Source organism: Stomoxys calcitrans, chromosome 3, assembly GCF_963082655.1.
Source record: "Stomoxys calcitrans chromosome 3, idStoCalc2.1, whole genome shotgun sequence".
NCBI classification, from domain to species: domain Eukaryota; kingdom Metazoa; phylum Arthropoda; class Insecta; order Diptera; family Muscidae; genus Stomoxys; species Stomoxys calcitrans.
Window position 1 is genome coordinate 192617471 of NC_081554.1, and position 19285 is coordinate 192636755.

The window sequence follows — 19285 nt, forward strand, 5'->3', positions numbered from 1 at the left end:
TGATGTAAGGATGTTTGTCAGAAATACTAGACATTCCAGGAACTCACGCCCGTTTACAATTGATTGGTCAGCGGATCATACTATGTATTGCAGAGAGAATTCTTATTTCGCCCGAAACGTTCGTATGTGGAATCGATTTCCCACTATGACCTCCAGAGATTTAAGACAAATGTTAATAAACACTACATTTTCCTTGCTCGCGTATAGACTGGACTCCTGATTTGATTTTTTTAAGGATGTGATAATGCTTTGCTGAATACACATTTCGTCACTTATGTCGGGCTTACAATTCGCATCATCGACTGATATTTGGGTCAGTTTCGATTGCTTAGTCCATCTTCCGTATGCTTCTGCTTCTGCCACTTTCTTGTAATCTCTTCTCTTATTTCATTTCTGTAGTCCTGCGGAGGTTCATTGTTGTTCACTTTCGCCTTGAAAACCGCAGTGAGTTCCAGAGCAGGAACGCTAGACCAGGTCTAGCGGTGATATTCCTGCACTGCATCAGCCAAACGGTTCGATACGCCGATGCTACACTTAGTGCAGTGGTTCGCTGAACACTGATCAGTTGTAGTCCCCTGTGCCTAACATGGAGGCTATCTGCCCAGATCTCGCACCCGTATTAGAGAATGCTGTTACAATTTGCCATTAAAGATTTTTTCTTTTTGGATAGTGGCTCTCCTATATTTGCCATAAGTCTGCTCGATTGGGCCGTGATACCGGTCGCTGCTTGAGCAGATAATTTTATTAGCGGACCGAATGCCAGTTTGAAATCCAGTCGAATCCCGGGGTAATTTAGCTCCTTTCTTGTCGTGATGATTACGTTGTCGACTCGAATATCTATTTCCCTGGGGGATTCTCCGTTAGGTTAGCGGAACTAATTAAGTGTTGTATTGTGTGGCCGACTTTAGTCAGCGTTCGTACAGACAGTCACTCGAGCGGATCATGACCTGCGTTAGCTTACGCAGTATCTCTTTCGTGTTTCTCGCCAGTATGACTGCCACAACGTCATCGGTGTAGTCTATGAGGAAGATATCGTCAGGCAATTCCATCCTTAGGATGTCATCGCAGCTGATGTTCCATAGGTCCGGGCACAAGATGAATTCTTGAGCTGCATTGACGTTATCTGCAATCTCTTTGTTCCAGAACTCGAGTCATAGACCAAAGTTCTATCTCTAAGGTATTCAGGTCCCTGGTATTTTAAACTTCCTTCATAGGGCGTCTATCACGTCTTTCTACCTACGACTATTAAAAGCGTTCCACACGTCAAGCGTTGCTAAAATGGTCTGCTGTGTTGATTTTTTCTCGTCCACGTGGAAACTCGTCGACACCATCTTTTGGTAGATTTGAAATTTTAAGCACCTAAAATGCGTATTTAATGGCTTATGTTGCTGAATATACAATATACTCATCCCAGTCCATACTATAATATAGCTACCATTTAAAAGGATCGATCTCCAGATAAAACATCGTAGGCTTAAAAAATTTAACATATCGAATTGGTCCTCATAGGTCCAACTTCAGGTGTAGGTCCCATACTAACGTACCCACATTTTTGTCACTTTTTGTTTAAAATTTGGGAAGCGACATTTTTTCGGCATGGCAAAGTATATTCCAACCTAAGGACGAATCGATCAATATTTTATAGAAGCTTCCACATAAGGGTACATTTCACAAATAGAGCGAAGTCTAGATGGAATTTAGAATAGATGGTCTCCGATTTAAGCAATGTTTAATTCATCGTTGGAAAGGTATGAACGTTTCCTTTAAAATATATTTCATATACATAGTTCCTTAGAAAGTTTAGCTGCAGCTTTAAGTGTTTTATCTACAAAAGTATATAGTCCAAATATATATTGTACAATAAATCGCGATATTTAATAATTTGAACATGTGAACACTCTTTAACATTGATTGCAATGTTATTGTAGCATAGACAATAACTATGCAATTAAACATACTGTGATGTAGAGGCTAGCAAATATGCGTTTTTATTTGGCACGTTCATTCATACGGCTCTAATAACTTTTAGGAAATATCACACTTGATTAGTTAAAATTTCTCGTGAAAATACCCCTTACCTAACAAATTCCAGATACAAATACCATAAAAAAATATTGAAAGCTTATAATTTTAAATATTTAATGTTTGAAAATATTAAATGCTCTACTAAAATGCACAATGGTGTTTAGAAACTGAATTATCTAGCGTTATAAAATCTCCGTTGGGAACAAGTAAAGGACTATTTCTGTTCTTGTTTGAAAGCGCAACAGTTGTATCTCCATATTGCAGATAATACTGTGAATTACATGTTAAACTTATTAACGACATCCATAAACGCAACAGTTTTATCTCCAAATTGCAGATAATACTGTGCTTATTATCTTATTACCGACTTGCAAACATTTTGTATGGTGTGATAACACTGTGCTTAGTACAGGTTTATCACTCGTTTTACTGCCTTATTCACAAATTTATCATAATCCTATTGGTTTGAAAGCAGCTGGTCTGTTAATGCTTTGGCAACTGGCTGGTTCCCATCATACGGAATGGATAGTGAACCAACCCCGTATTTTATGAAAACAATATCGTATGGTATTGATTAGGCGCTTTACATCGTCCATACAACACTGTATTGTTTAAAAAAAATGAGTTAAAATACTTTCGATGTAGTATGCTATCAACTTTTATTTGGGTGTTAATGGCATATATTTACACTGGTGGTGGAGAACACTCGTGGTGGATAATTTACATACAGTTCAGCAATTAACAAAAGTGTTTTAAGTTTTTCATGCTAAATAAGATAATATTAATTTATATCCAATGGTTCTAAGATCTTTACCTATCTAGTTACCCACAGTATTTATAGGAAACCAGGTGAATAGTATACATTTACAATTTATATGAGTTCTTCAAATTACACCCATCCAATTTGCTTCTTTTAAGAACTCACACACAATAATTGAAGTTTTCATAGAAATGGGTATTTTGCTTGTTAAATATCAAAATTATATTGCAAACTTCTAATCGACAACAAAACATTGCCTGAGTGTTGGTAACATTGTGTTTTGGCCAGAGGCTTCACTAATTGCACTGCTTAATCTACAATTCTGCGATAAGGCCATACATTTTTTTGCAGAAGATTAACAGCATTACCTATGGTAATGTAATACTTTTCCAGTGAGAATCATATGATTGGTTTATTGAAGTACATAAGTATGTATGAGTGTACATCAACGACACTTTATGCTTTGCGAACAGTTCGACTGCCTCAACAACAAGCTAGAAGTAAATAAATTAACCATTTTTATGTGTGGACCACACTGTGTGGGGTTTGATAGAATAGCAAGTAAAAGCGTGCTAAGTTTGGCAGGGCCGAATCTTGGGAACCCACCATTATGGATTCTGCTAAAAATTTGTGCAAAATAAATTCAGTTTAAGGGCCTAATCTTATTAAATCTCTAGGAACCAAACAAAGATGATCAAAATATCGGTTTATATGGTAGCTATATCAGGTTATAGACCGATTTGGACCGTACTAGGCACCGTTGTTGAAAGTCCTAAACGAACATTACATGCCAAATTTCAGCCAAATCGGACAAAAATAGCGGCTTGTAAGGGCTCAAGAAGTCAAATCGGGAAATCGGTTAATATGGGAGCTTTATCATGTTCTTAACCGATTTGAACCATACTTGGCACAGTTGTTGAGAATCATAACAGAACACCATGTGCAAAATTTCAGCTAAAATCGGATGAAAATTGCGGCTTCCAAGGGCTCAAGAAGTAAAATCGGGAGATCAGTTTATATGGGACCTATATCAGGTTGTGGACCGCTTTAGACTGTACTAGGAAATTGTAACAGAACGCTTTGTGCAAAATTTCAGACCAAAGGGATGAATATTAAGACTTTCAGGTGCTCAAGAAGTCAAATCGGGAGATCGGATTATATGGGAGTTACATCAGGTTATAGACCGTATTTGGCACAGTTGTTGGAAGACATAACAGAGCACTATATAGTCCCAATAGTCGCAATAGAGTAAGAGCTATTTAACTCCCTTTAAAAATTTTGCAAGCAGAAGTACGCGAAAAACTTCCAATAAAAATTTGCAGCTGATTTTTGTTTTGGTTGGTTTTTTGTTTGCTTGCTTGGAAAAAAAAATTTTAAATAAAAAATGCTGGCCATACTTGTGAAATATTTTCCTTAGATAAACGTCAATTTATTGATCCGAGAGTGAAAAGGCTAAAAGGGAGCCATTCGAATATCCGTGATATCCGTGCTGCTGGACAGCCATCGCAAACTACCGTGCAATCCCATGCCAGCCGGTTGTACGTACCGCATGGTCCGATGGAGTCTTCCATTGGCCCGAAGGAGCAACCATGCACGAAGCTACAAATGTCATCCTTACAGTGATGCTGAAGAATCTGGATCTACCTGGAGTCGATTACCTCAGAACTATCCTCAGCCTATCTGAACACTATTATAGTACCCGATGTTTGGAAGATGGGCAGTCTGATACCGCCACTAAAACCTGAAAAGGGCACGAGCAAGGGGCAGTCGTACAGACCGATCTCCCATCTCTCATCAGTAGCCAAGACACATGAGGGACTACTCCTCCCGCTCTTCTCGTTGGACAATTTCCATTCGCCAAGCATCAGCATGCATTTCGTAGGCGGCATAGGACTACAACAGCTTTGCATGCCATCACCGTATAGAAAAGTACACTTGTAGTGCTGACAAAGATACCTGGGACTAACCATCTAATGCTTTTGGATATTGTTGCTAGATAAATTGCTACGACCACTGATGTGAGGCTAAGGGAGCTTTCCATTTGGTCATGTGGCGGCTACGTAAACTTTGTTATCATTGAAGATATCTGTATCCGTTCACAATTAGTCCTATGTAGCCTTCTAAATGCATGCTGATGCTCGGCAAGAACGTTGTTTCTACTTTTGTTTGCGGTGATGGCATGTAAAGCATTTGTAGTCCCATGAAGCCTTCGAAATGCATGCTGATGCTCGGCGAATGGAAATTGTCCAACGGGAGGAGCGGAAGCAGCAGTTCCTCATGCGTCTTGGCTACTGATGAAAGAAGACAGATAGGTCCTTTCCAGGTTTCAGTAGCGGGATCACACTGCCCATCTTCTAAATAGTGTTTAAACAGGCTGAGGACCCTTGTAAGGTACTCGCCTCCAGGTGGATCCAGATTTTTCAGCATCAGTGTAGATCTTCCGTCTGGGACCAGCGCCTTGCGCGACCTGGCGCCACGGATGACAATCGTAGCTTTGTACATTGTAAATTGCAATGGCTTTCCAGCGGCAAGGAGATCACGGATACTACGAATGGCTCTTCTTCTAGCCTTTTCACTCTCGGTCTAATAAATTGACATTTATCTGAGGAAAATACCTAATAAGTATCGCCAGCATTTTTTATTTAAAACCCATTGTTTTCCTCAGCAAGCAAATAAAAAAATCAACAAAAAACAAAATTAGCTGTTGTTCTGCAAATTTTCACTGGAAGTCGTTCGCGTACTTTTGCTTGAAATTTTTTTAAAGAGAGTAAAAGACTCTTGATCTCCTGCAAATTTTTACTGGAAAAGTACGCGAACAGACCTATTGTCTAAGAGAATGCACTACTTTACCAACGCCTAGTTATAAATCAGTTCTTACGTTAGAAATTTTTAGTGCGATTGTGAATTGTTTAGTTGAGCGAGGAATTTCTTTTTGCCATTGACGTTGGGTGATAACCCTAAGCTCGCCCTTTTTTCATTCTTGTCTCATCTATACGACTACTAAACAAGTGCGTTAAACTTCCAAAGAATATGCTTGCTTACCATATAAAATAATTTAATGATTGTCAGGTATGTTACAGCGGTGTCTTCATTGCAGATAAAATAGTACTGTTTACAAAGCAAATGATAATACAGTCTCCCAAATAAAGTGATAATGCAGTGAAAGAGAGTTGCGTTAATACAGTGCGAATTTGGTAAACTTAAAATTTCAATAAAACTGTTAATTGAAGATTGCTTTTACAAGAATATCTGTACAATTTAGATAACGAAAGACCAGTTTATTGATTTTTCTCTATACCATTGCTTCTTTTAGGGCGCCTATGTATATTTTATACCAATAAGCGTTGCACCACATGGCCATAAAGATTACATTGTTATCGACGCATTTGGATACCGTTTGTGAACACCATATGATTGTTGATAATACCGTATTTCTAAACAGCCATATCGTCTTTTGAAGGATTCCATAATTTACTCAATAAACACCATCCATTTTGTGGACAGTATTGTCCTTTTTTGTAGTTTCCATTGCCATATTTCTGTACTGGAATATTCATGCATTGTTTTTTTTTTTTCTCAACAAATTCCACTAACTTCTACCTTCCAATAAAAACTATTCTCAGTTAATTCACAAACATCCAAAAAGAAATACAGTTATCAAACGTTACCCAAAGATGGAGCCAAAACGGAAACGGATGTCAATTCCATTGGGTTATTATTAAATATTTGATTATTTTTAGTAAATAATATTAGTTTTCCGTTTTTATGCCCATGACAATAGCAAAGGAGATATTTATGTCAAATTAAACGTTCCATTGTCAACAAATTAACGATTATATTTTCGTATACGGGCTCGTTGCAAAATTCGATGTTAATATAAACATGTTCGCCCATTTGTGTGTGGTATTCGAGCTGCATGCGTAAGAAATAAACTTTTGTCACGTGAAGTTCAAATATGGGTTATAACGGAGAGCCAACATTAACCAATCTTCTGATCTTTTTGACCTAAAAATATGCGTATTTTCCAGCCCAGGCGCATGTTTGTATGTTTCCGCTCGTTTTACCCATTTATAACCATCCATTCGCAATGCAAAGCTGATATGATCAAGCCAAATTGGCATTTAAGTATTATCTAGATGACATAATTTTAACGAATTTAATTGGACATGATTACACTAAATGGACAAAGTTTAAATAGTATCTGTGTTCTATATTTAAACTGTTCTTGTTCTAGGAAATGTCATAAGGCATGCCAGTCAGAATGGATGCACAAATACAAACAACATTCATATACAGTTCTATAGGATGATGGCCAAATATGATTAAAGTTCACATTTGGCCTGCATAAATGGGTATTGGGAAATCTAAAAAATATGAATTATGTTATGAAGTTTTAAATATTTTTGAAATAAGCTAGCTAGTGGAAATTTAATTTTGAAATCTGTAGCAGTTATATATTAATATTTTTACTTGTTCATTGTGTTTTTCTTTCATATTATTAAATGTTAACGTCTTTTAATTTACTTTAACACATACTTTTGCATTGCAGTGTGTTAGATTTATTTTGAGTCAAATTTCGCTGATCAAGAAGAATGTGATCTAATGCGCATGACTGTTCCCAGTTTTAAAAAGAGAGAGAGATAGAGTGAGAAACTCATTGAGTGTTACTTTTGCAATGTAACGCAATGTAATAGAGTCTTTTTTGTGCCTGTTGTTATTGTAATTTTTACAGTCATTACATTCTCGCTTGTGAGACAATAATTTAATAGTAATGTTTCTCAGGAACAGTTTCTTTTACTCTTATTGAAATATGCTTAAGTAATATTGTTTATCTCAAACATGGTTTCCTATAAAAGGCACTGCAATGCTTAAGTCTGTCTTGTTTTTTTTTGGAAACATTCGTTGAGGTATGAGCTAAGGCTTCATGGAAACGCATTAGCGTGGCCGGTTGTCTTTAATCGTACTTTGCCGACGGCAAACAGCACTTGGCGAAAGCGAAAGCAGTCACTTGTGTGAATGCCTGAGGCAGTAACGAATTTAATTCAACCGTAAAGTATTAATTTTTCATTTACACCAATAAATCTATAACGTTTTGCATAGAAATCTTGTTGCGGGTTTGATTTACTAAGGCTGATATTTTGGTAAACCTGTCTACGCAATAAAACCTCTATAAATTTGGCGCCCAACCCTAGTGGCCTGTGTTAACCCCATTTGAATGAAAAATTCTAAAACTTTACGTAGTAGTCAAAGACTAACCATGTCTACAAATCCTTCCTTAACTACTGAGCAGTTTGAAAGGCTTATGCAAGCGGTAGCAAAAGCCAATGTAAAGTCTGGAACCTATAGTCACTGTACGGCTCGCTACAACGGCGAAAGAGATCCTGTCAAGCTTGAAGAATTCATAGCAGCTATAACCACTTTTAAAACGGTAGAGAAGATAGAAGATGATGATGCTATCAATAGCATGCCGATGTTGTTGCTGGGGGACGCTTCTGAGTGGTGGAGTGGTGTGAAGAACAAGGCGAGAAAGTTTGAAGATGTTGTGAGAATGCTCCGTGAATCGTTTTGCCCACCAAAACCTGCATGGCGTATATATGCAGAGATCTTTGAAGCAAAGCAGCAGAAAAACGAAGCAACGGACACATTTATACGGAAGAAAAGGGCTTTGTTTGCGAAACTTCCCAAAATTCCTCTAGAAAGCGATCAAATTGATATTTTGTTCGGTATGCTTCATGTCCAGATTCGAGACAGAGTTTTTCGTCACAAAGTGGCCAACTTCGACGAGTTGCTAAAGGATGCACGAGAAGCCGAAGATGCTATTAATGAGCGTGGTAAACCTGTGAATACCGAAAATCCGTCCGTCGGTGGGCCAGTCCGATGCACATACTGTCGAAAGAAAGGACATACAAGAGACAATTGCTTCAAAAAAGAAAAATTTGATGCCGAGGCCAGGCAAGAAGCTAATGTTATAGCCCAAACGACCACGGCCAAACCAAAATTGGCATGCTATGGATGTAATATGCCAGGATATGTTCGTGCTAATTGCCCAAATTGCAGTGGTGCTAAAAAGCAGCAGAATCCTGAAGGACATGTCCATTTTAATAATATGTCAATGCGCCTAGTCGGAAGAGAGATTCCAGTTGCCAACATTCAGATGTTCGGTGTCCCTGGGCAAGCGTATCTCGATACTGGAGCTCGAACCAGTATAGCCAGTGCGAACCTAAAGAAAATTATGGATTTTCATGATTGCATTTACAATAAAGTTCGAATGGAGATTTCTTTGGCCGACGGAAGTAGATCCGTCCAAGAATGTTTGTCCACGGTGTGTAAAATTGCAATAGGAGGAAAATCATTTAACATACAGTTTGTTATACTGCCCAATGCTCCGGACAATAGAACATTATTAGGGGCAGATTTCCTAGAACAGGCAGCAATTATTCTAAATATGGGCCAAGGATATTGGTGTTTTGAAGACGATCCTGGCGTACATTTTGAGTTTCCGGATTTGTTACCGTTAAATTTAAACTTGCTGGAGACCATAAAAACGGCGAATACAAATAAGGTCGTCAAAAATTCTTCTGAGGCCGGTAAAAGGAAGTCGCAAGAATGCGAACCAACAACACCAAAGCGTTATAACCGCCAAGTCCACTTGTTCGAATTTGAAAACTTTGGCCCTGACATAACCGGAAATGATTATTCGCCTCACTCAATTCAGGCAATTTTCAAAGATTGTTTACCTGAAAATGAAAAGGACACACCGGTTCGAAACGCCAGTTCTGAGCTGGTTGCCAGCTTTGAGTACGATGACGATTATATCGACTCGATATTCACACCAATTTTGATGGTGGATTTCAAGTTTTTAAAACCATCAGATGGTGAGTGCCTTGCTCAGCATGAAAGACATGAATTGGAGCGTATTTTGCAAAAACATGCCACTATTTTTGGCGGAATTGGCGAACCAACTCCGTACATGGAACATTTCATAAATACGGACAATCATCAGCCCATAGCTTCAGCTGCATACAGACTGTCTTTTGCTAAAACAAGAGAACTTAAAACAGAAGTAGACCAAATGCTGGAATTGGGTATAGTCGAAGAATGTGAATCTGCATGGGCCTCGCCTGTCGTAATGGTGCCAAAAAGAGATGGTGGTATACGAGTTTGTGTTGACTACAGAAAATTAAATAATATAACCACACCAGATAGGTATCCACTGCCACGTATTGATGACCTTCTTCATGCTGCAAAGAGCACCAAGTTTATGACCACGTTGGATCTGCAGAGCGGCTATTACCAAATCGCTGTGAATGAAAAAGATCGAGACAAGACCTGTTTCATTACACCTTTTGGACTATTTCGATTCACAAGGCTGCCTTTTGGTTTGAGAAATGCCCCAGCTACATTTCAACGATTGATTGATCGGTTCAAAATCGGATTAAAGGATATGCTTATATTAGCCTACTTGGATGATCTTATTATCTGTTCCCCAACTTTTAATGATCATTTACGCGACTTGAATCTGGTGTTTTTTCGTTTAGAGCAATTTAAACTTCGAATAAACAGGTCGAAATGCAAATTCTGTTGCCGCGAAGTTAAATACCTAGGTCATATTCTAACACTGGATGGCATTGCGATTGATTCAGCAAAGACTTTAGCAATATCCGAGAAAAGGGAGCCGAAAAATGTGAAGGAACTAATATCTTTCATTCAAACTTGTTCTTGGTACAGAAAGTTTATTGATAACTACGCCCAGATAGCCAAGCCCCTTACAGATCTAACCAAAAAAGGTTCATCCTGGTTATGGGGAGATATTCAAAGAAAATCTTTTCAAGAATTAAAGAGAAAGCTTATAACCCCTCCTGTTCTACGACAAGCTCGAGATGGAATTCCTTTTATTATAAAGACGGATGCAAGTTCTTTTGCACTCGGTGCGGTGCTAATCCAGGGGGAGGGGCCCGATGAACACCCTATTGAATACATAAGCAGATTGCTTTCAAATGCGGAAAGAAATTATTCAACGACGGAAAGAGAAGCACTCGCAATTGTATGGGCATGCGCAAAGTTTCGGGGATACATTGAAGGCGCTGAAATAATACTGATGACCGACCATCAGCCCCTAAAGTGGCTGCTCACTATGAAGTATCCAGTTGGTCGTTTAGCCAGATGGGCCCTACAAATTCAGCAATACAACTTTCGCGTTGAATATACCCCTGGGAAAAGTAATTCTGTAGCAGATATGCTATCTAGACCCAATGGAAATGTTGAAGAACCTGATGCCGTTAATCTATTTAGCTTTCAGATCGATTTTCCCCACAAAAATCCTGAAAACGTACGTGAAGGACAGATGAAGGACGACCTTTTAAAACAAATCATAACATGCATAGAAAGCGAGGATGAAAACCTCAGCCACTGGCTCAATCGTGGCTATGTTATGAACGATGGAGTATCGTATCGATATAATAATGATGAATCAGATGAAGCGCAATTAGTAGTTCCAGAACATGAACGATCTGATATATTAAAGATATATCATGATGAAAGTACGGCAGGACACTATGGTGCAGAACGAACTATACAAAGAATTGCTAGTAGATATTTTTGGCCAGGCATGAGAGCCGAAATAACAAAATATACTAAATCTTGTATTGAATGCCAGCGGTTTAAGGCATCTAATGTCAAACCAGCAGGTCTTATGAAAACCACGAGTTGCAAACAACGATTTGAAGTGCTAGCTGTTGACCTCTTTGGCCCGTTGCCCACAACAGATGAAGGATATCAGTGGATCCTAATAGCTGAAGATGTTGCATCCCGATGGATTGAGCTATTTCCACTTAAAGAAGCTACCGCCGAAATGTGTGCTAAGTTACTTATCGAGGAGGTCTTTCTACGCTATGGAGTACCAAGGCGACTTAAAACTGATAATGGTGTCCAATTTATTTCTGCCATAATGCAACAAGTAACATTTTGCTTCAAAATACAACAACAATTCACACCGGTCTACCACCCACAAGCCAACCCAGTTGAACGCAAAAATCGTGATATGAAGGCACAGTTGGCAATCTTAGTGCAGTGTCACCACAATGCATGGGCCAATCACCTCAGTGCTATTCGATTCGCCATGAATACCGCCAAATGCCAGACAACAGGGTTTACTGCCGCATTCCTAACATTTGGACGTGAACTAAGAACCATTGATGACGTTAATAAAGATCTACGGTCCATTGTAGAAGGCGAAAACTTTTTACCCCAAATTTCTACGTATCTTCAGAATTTGTCTACAATTTATAAAGATGCTCAAGAATCTGAACAGCATCGCCAAGATGACAACAAGAACGCTTACGATTCTCACCGAAGACCTCAACCGAGTTTTGATGTTGGGACTACTGTTATGGTCAACACGCATGTCCTAAGTCAATCATCGAAAGGCCTAACTGCCAAGTTTATACCAAAAAGAGATGGCCCCTATGTTATAACCAAGAAAATTGGCTCTACATCCTACGAGATTGCTGCTCCAAACAACATAAATATGCCTTTGGGTACCTACCATGCATCAGCTTTAACTTTATTCAGAGATGACAACTGTAATGTGATGCCAAATCCTGTTCATCCAATACGCAAACGGGGAAGACCAAGAAAGTCCTAGGTGGTTGTCGTGCTCCCGAGCCGTCTTCGCACTCCAAAGGGGGAGAATGTAGCAGTTATATATTAATATTTTTACTTGTTCATTGTGTTTTTCTTTCATATTATTAAATGTTAACGTCTTTTAATTTACTTTAACACATACTTTTGCATTGCAGTGTGTTAGATTTATTTTGAGTCAAATTTCGCTGATCAAGAAGAATGTGATCTAATGCGCATGACTGTTCCCAGTTTTAAAAAGAGAGAGAGATAGAGTGAGAAACTCATTGAGTGTTACTTTTGCAATGTAACGCAATGTAATAGAGTCTTTTTGTGCCTGTTGTTATTGTAATTTTTACAGTCATTACATTCTCGCTTGTGAGACAATAATTTAATAGTAATGTTTCTCAGGAACAGTTTCTTTTACTCTTATTGAAATATGCTTAAGTAATATTGTTTATCTCAAACATGGTTTCCTATAAAAGGCACTGCAATGCTTAAGTCTGTCTTGTTTTTTTTTGGAAACATTCGTTGAGGTATGAGCTAAGGCTTCATGGAAACGCATTAGCGTGGCCGGTTGTCTTTAATCGTACTTTGCCGACGGCAAACAGCACTTGGCGAAAGCGAAAGCAGTCACTTGTGTGAATGCCTGAGGCAGTAACGAATTTAATTCAACCGTAAAGTATTAATTTTTCATTTACACCAATAAATCTATAACGTTTTGCATAGAAATCTTGTTGCGGGTTTGATTTACTAAGGCTGATATTTTGGTAAACCTGTCTACGCAATAAAACCTCTATAAATCTTATTTTCTGTGTTGACTGTCTCGGAGTTCAGCTATTGTTTTGTAGAAAAAGCTCTCAATGTTTAAGTTACCAAAACATTTGTCTATATGTTTTCCTGGTCATAACAAGCTGCTTGTTAGTCTTCTGAACTCAAAGATAACCTCTTAACATCGCTTTCTCAATCTCTATTGTCATTCAACGTTGTTTTGGTCAATGGCTTGTGCTTGTTTTTTCCAATCCACACCAGAAAGAAACACAATATCGCGAGCCATAATGAATGCAAAATCATTAAAACGGTCTAGGAACATCACAAGTGGATTTTGATACCATAGAGCAAGCAAGCAAACAAGCATCAATTAAACCACTATAAAACCAAGGCATAGTGGGCCATTGGAAATGCAGAAGAAAATTAAAAAAAGGTTATCTGAAAATTTAAAAATATATTGGCTTTATTTTGTTCAAGTTTTTTATACCCACCACCATAGTAGAAGGGGTATAAAATAAAGCTGGCAACTATCCTTAATCGCAACATTCGATATTTTCGATATTTCTTATAATAAATATCGACAATATCGATACTATCATCAATTTTCCATCACCTATTGTTAAACGAAAATGAGAAGTAAAAATCGATTTATCCGGAAGCGATATTAATGCGCAGACTGAATAAGACCAGGTTTAATAAAGTCAGTTGGAAGTCATGAGAGAAATCATTATTAAAATTTGTAGTCCAATCTGATAGAAACAGCGCCCTCTATAGGCGCAATCTGTCATATAGGACACATTCTGTGTCGGATTGCTTATTTTTGTTCAATAGTTGGAAAAAATATTAATCGATATTCAGACAAAAAAAAAAAAAATATCGATTGTACCGATAGCGCCATCGATAGAGGGCGCAGTTTTCACCTAATCTATCCCGTGGATGGATTAGATTTTATGCGACCCCATAATGTATGCATATTTTGGATCGTCTCGATATTCTGAGTCGATTAACCCATGTCCGTCCAACTGTACTTTCGTCTGTCGTAAATACAATAGAGGTCGAACGCGTAAAGCTAGCCTCTTGCACAGATACTTCTTATTGAGGTAGGTCGTCGGGGATTGCTTATGGTCGATATCGGTTCCGATTTGGATATAGCCCCCACACAAGTCGATCCCTCGATTAGACTTCATGAGCCCCTAGAAGCAATTCAATTGCATCCTATTTGGCTTAAATTTGGAACATGACTTCCAACACCTGTGGCAAATATGACCCGAATCGGTCTATAAACAGATATAGCTCCCATATATACCGATTCCGGGTTTGAGTTATTGAGCCCTTAGAAGCCATCCAATTTGGCTGAAATACGGAACAAGTACTTGGGTTATGACTTCCAATATTCATGACAAGTATGGTACGAATCGGTCTATAAACATATATAGCCCCCATATAAACCGTTCTCCGGATTTGACTTCTTGAGCCCCTAGAATCCTTAATTTTCATCCGTTTTGGTTGAAATTTGGATCAAAGACTAAAGTTATGACATCCAACATCCATGGCAAATATGACCCGAATCGGTCAGATATAGCCCCCATATATACCGATCCCGGGTTTGAGTTCTTGAGCCATTAGAAACCTCAATTTTTATCCAATTTGGCTGAAACTTGGAACAAAAACTTGTGTCATGACTTGACAACATCCATGCCAAGTATGATTTGAATCGGTCTATAAACAGATATTGCCCCCATATAAACCGATCCCCGGATTTGTTTGCGTATTTGTCACCCACGCCCTAAACTCGGACTGCGTCGACCCGAAAGGATTCATGTTAACCAAATTCACTCTCTCTTTAAACTAAAGTGAATTACGTACACATTCATTTTTAGCAGGATCCATTTAGGTGGGACCCAAGATTCTTCCAGGCCGAGCTTTGCAAGGTTTTACTTGTTTTAACTATTTTGCACAGAAATTTGGAACAGTGAGTTGTGTAACCCTTCGACATTCGTGTTGCGATCGGACTCTATTTGAATGTAGCTTCCATATGGGGATATTGTGTTCATTAAAAGCGCATATTCATTAAACGCATATTTTTCGACCAAATTTGGATAAGATACATATTCGAGATATTGGGTATCCATAACTCAGCCCCATCGCACTTAAGTCGAGTTTATATTCCATTGCCCACTGTAATAAAAACTACTGGTGTTGTGACTCGCAGCATTTCACTGAACTTCACTTGTTAGCTGTGTCCACTTAGATGACCGTCTATTGAAGGATAACTGATGAATAATTTTGTCGCAGTAGTAGTGTTTTTCTATTCAGGGCAGATTTTATACCATGTTATAGCCGTAATGAGAGATTAATGTCTGAGAGCTTACAGCGATACCTACAGCACATTGTCATTGTAAGTGCAATAATGATTTCTTATAAAATATGTACTCAAATGTATGTTAAATTATCATGCTGAAATCGCTAACCTCATCTTGGCATGAGTGTTCTCTTTATAACTACAATTAGCATCAATCAGCCGTCACATTGTACAAGCAATAACATTACTCATACCATACATGGTCCAGCACATCAAGGGAAAAACATCATTTGACTTAAATCACCTTAAATCACATGTTATCATCATTTTGCATTATTACCCTTCCAATTTTTGTTTTCTTTATTTTATTATGTTCCTCTTTTTTAACGGCTGCATTTGGTTAGCAGCCAAGAAGGCAGTAGAGCCCTGATTGAATTCATTTCCGTTTATTTATTTGCTAAATTATTGCTGTCACATCAACTGCCGCCAAGGGACAAGGACGTCGGAGATGTTTGCCCAGTAAAACCCCCACCCAAGCCAGGGTAGCTACATGCGAATAAAGCTGTGCATCAGAGCTCACCATAACGACAATGACGATGACGAAGCTCAGCATGCCGATGCCAACGGAAATTTAACAACAATTGTTACAAATCCTCATGGAAGGCAGTCGCCTGTTTCATTTTGTACCATAGCACTGGCATCAGCTCTTACCTTTATATTCCCCCCAGGCATTTTCTAGGTTTGGCTTTTGGCCAACTTTGTATACTCGTACTCTTTCTATTGGCCATTGAGCGATAAGACGAGCATGTGAGTGTAAATGTGTGTGTTGAGCAACATCTCTGATTATTATGAGTTTTGAATGAAAGCTAGCAACTGATAAATCAACAGAGATGAGAAAAAAGGGGTTACTAGGGCCAAATGGTGTCTGACGAATAGTAGGAATGACAAGGGTTGTCTTTAATTCATAGGGTAAATATTAAATATTTGATCAAGTCATTTGTTGTTCGAAGTGAGAAGATAGCATAAGTCTTAAAATTTTAATAATAAAGAAAGTTGCCCTATAATGTCTCAAAAAAAGAAAAAAAAAAATCAAAATAGAATAAAATAAAACAAGTAATCGGGCCAAATCTTATATACCCTCCACCATGGATCGCATATGTCGAGCTCTTTCCACGGTATCTCTTTTTAGGCAAACAAAGAATAAAAGAATATTGAATATTGAAGACCACAGTAGAAGTCATTGTGTAAAATTTCAGCCAAATCTAGTAAGAATTGCGCACTTAAGGGGCTGAAGAAGTATTGGGTTGCCCAAAAAGTAATTGCGGATTTTTCATATAGTCGGCGTTGACAAATTTTTTCACAGCTTGTGACTCTGTAATTGCATTCTTTCTTCTGTCAGTTATCAGCTGTTACTTTTAGCTTGTTTTAGAAAAAAAGTGTAAAAAAGTATATTTGATTAAATTTCATTCTAAGTTTTATTAAAAATTCATTTACGTTCTTTTAAAAAATCCGCAATTACTTTTTGGGCAGCCCAAATAAAATAAAATAAAATTGGATGATCGGTTTATAGGGGAGCTGTATTAGGCTATAAACCCATTCATACCATACTCGACACGTATGTTAAAGGTCATGGGAGAAACCGTTGTACAAAATTTCAGCCAAATCGGATAGTTTTTGCGCTTTTTAGCGGCTCAAGAAGTCAATAACCCATATCGGTTTATATGACAGCTATATCAGGTTATGGACCAATTTTAACTATTCCTAGCACAGTTGTTAAATGTAATGAAAACCCAAATAGGTTTATATAACAGCTATATCAGGTTATGAACCGATTTCAACCATACTTAGTACAGTTGTTGGAAATCATAATGAAATAACTCGTGCACAATTTCAGCCAAATTGGATAAGAATTGTGCCCTTTAGCGGCTCAAGAAGTCAAGATCTCAGATCGATTTATTTGGCAGCTATACCAAAACGTGGACCGATGTAGCCCATTTACAATCCCAACCGACCTACACTAATAAAAGGCATTTGTGCAAAATTTCAAGCGGCTAGCTTTACTCCTTCGAAAGTTAGCGTGCTTTCGACAGGCAGACGGACGGACAGACATGTAGACATCACGCTACAGTCTTTAAAAAAAAAAAGATATTGAGCCGGAACTTTGCACAGATTCTTTTTTTGTCCATTAGCAGGTTAAGTTCGAAGATGGGCTATATCGGACTATATCTTGATATAGCCCCCATATAGACCGATCCGCCGATTTAGGGCCTTGGGCCCATAACAGCCACATTTATTATCCGATTTTGCTGAAATTTGGGACAGTGAGTTATGTTAGGCCCTTCGATATTCTTCTTCAATTTGGCCCAGATCGGTTCAGATTTGGATATAGCTGCCATATAGACCGATCCTCCGATTTTGGGTCTTAGGCTCATAAGAGCCACATTTATTATCCGCATTTGCTGAAATCTGGGAAAGTGAGTTTTGTTAAGTCCTTCTACATCTTTCTTCAATTTGGCCCTGATCGGTTCAGATTTGGATATAGCTGCCATATAGACCGATCACTCGATTCGAGGTTTTGGGCCCATAAAATGCGCATTTATTATCCGAATTTGCTGAAATTTGGGAAGTGAGTTTTGTTAAGTCCTTCTACATCTTTCTTCAATTTGACCCTGATCGGTTCAGATTTGGATATAGCTGCCATATAGACCGATCTCTCGATTCAAGATGTTGGGTCCGTAAAATGCGCATTTATTGTCCGATGTCGCCGAAATTTGGGACAGTGAGTTGTGTTAAGCTCTTCGACATATTTCTGCAATTTGGTTTAGATCGATCAAGATTTGGATATAGCTGCCATATAGACCGATCTCTCGATTTGAGGTTTTGGTCCTATAAAAGGCGCATTTATTATCCGATTTCGCCGAAATTTGGGACAATGAGTTTAGTTAGGCTCTTCGACGTCCTTTTCAATTTGGCCCAGATCGGTCCAGATTTAAGTATATCTGCCATATAGACCGATCTCTCGATTTAAGGTTTTGGGGCCATAAAAGGCGCATTTATTGTCCGATGTTGCCGAAATTTGGGACAGTGAGTTGTGTTAGGCCCTTCGACGCCCTTTTTCAATTTGGCCCAATCGGTCCAGATTTAAATTTAGCTTATCTCTCGATTTAAGGTTTTGGGGCCATAAAAGACGCATTTATTTGCCGATGTCGTTGAAATTTGAGACAGTGAGTTTAGTAAGGCTCTTCGACATTTGGCTGCAACTTGGTCCAAATCGGTCCAGATTTGGAAATAGCTGCCATGTGGATCGATGTCTCGATTTAAAGTCTAGGCCCCATAAAAGGCGCATTTGTAATGCAATTTAACTGAAATTTGACACAGTGACTTATGTTAGGCTTTCGACATCCATGTCGTATATTAGATTAGGTAACAAACGATCAAATGACCTCTTTACTGGTATTCTTTATCAGTTAAGATTATTTTGGGGAATTAGTGTATGTGGACCATGGTACGCATGAGTAATCGCAATTGTATTGCACACTAAAGGCATATACCTAATATCCAATGTTGTACAATAGTAAAAACCATCACTTAAGATGCATAACAGTAGAAAATATTGTTCCCCCTACAAAATGTTTTTCCCATGTTTCCTTCATACTATCCATCTATGTGTTTACAAATTGAGTTCTATTTTCTTCTTTCTATATAATGGAATTTTATTATTTTTATGCTTTAGTTGCTTCCATTATTATGGATGGTCACAAGCAAAACAACGAAGCTCACAAAGCAATGCATAATAAACAGAAGCTGCA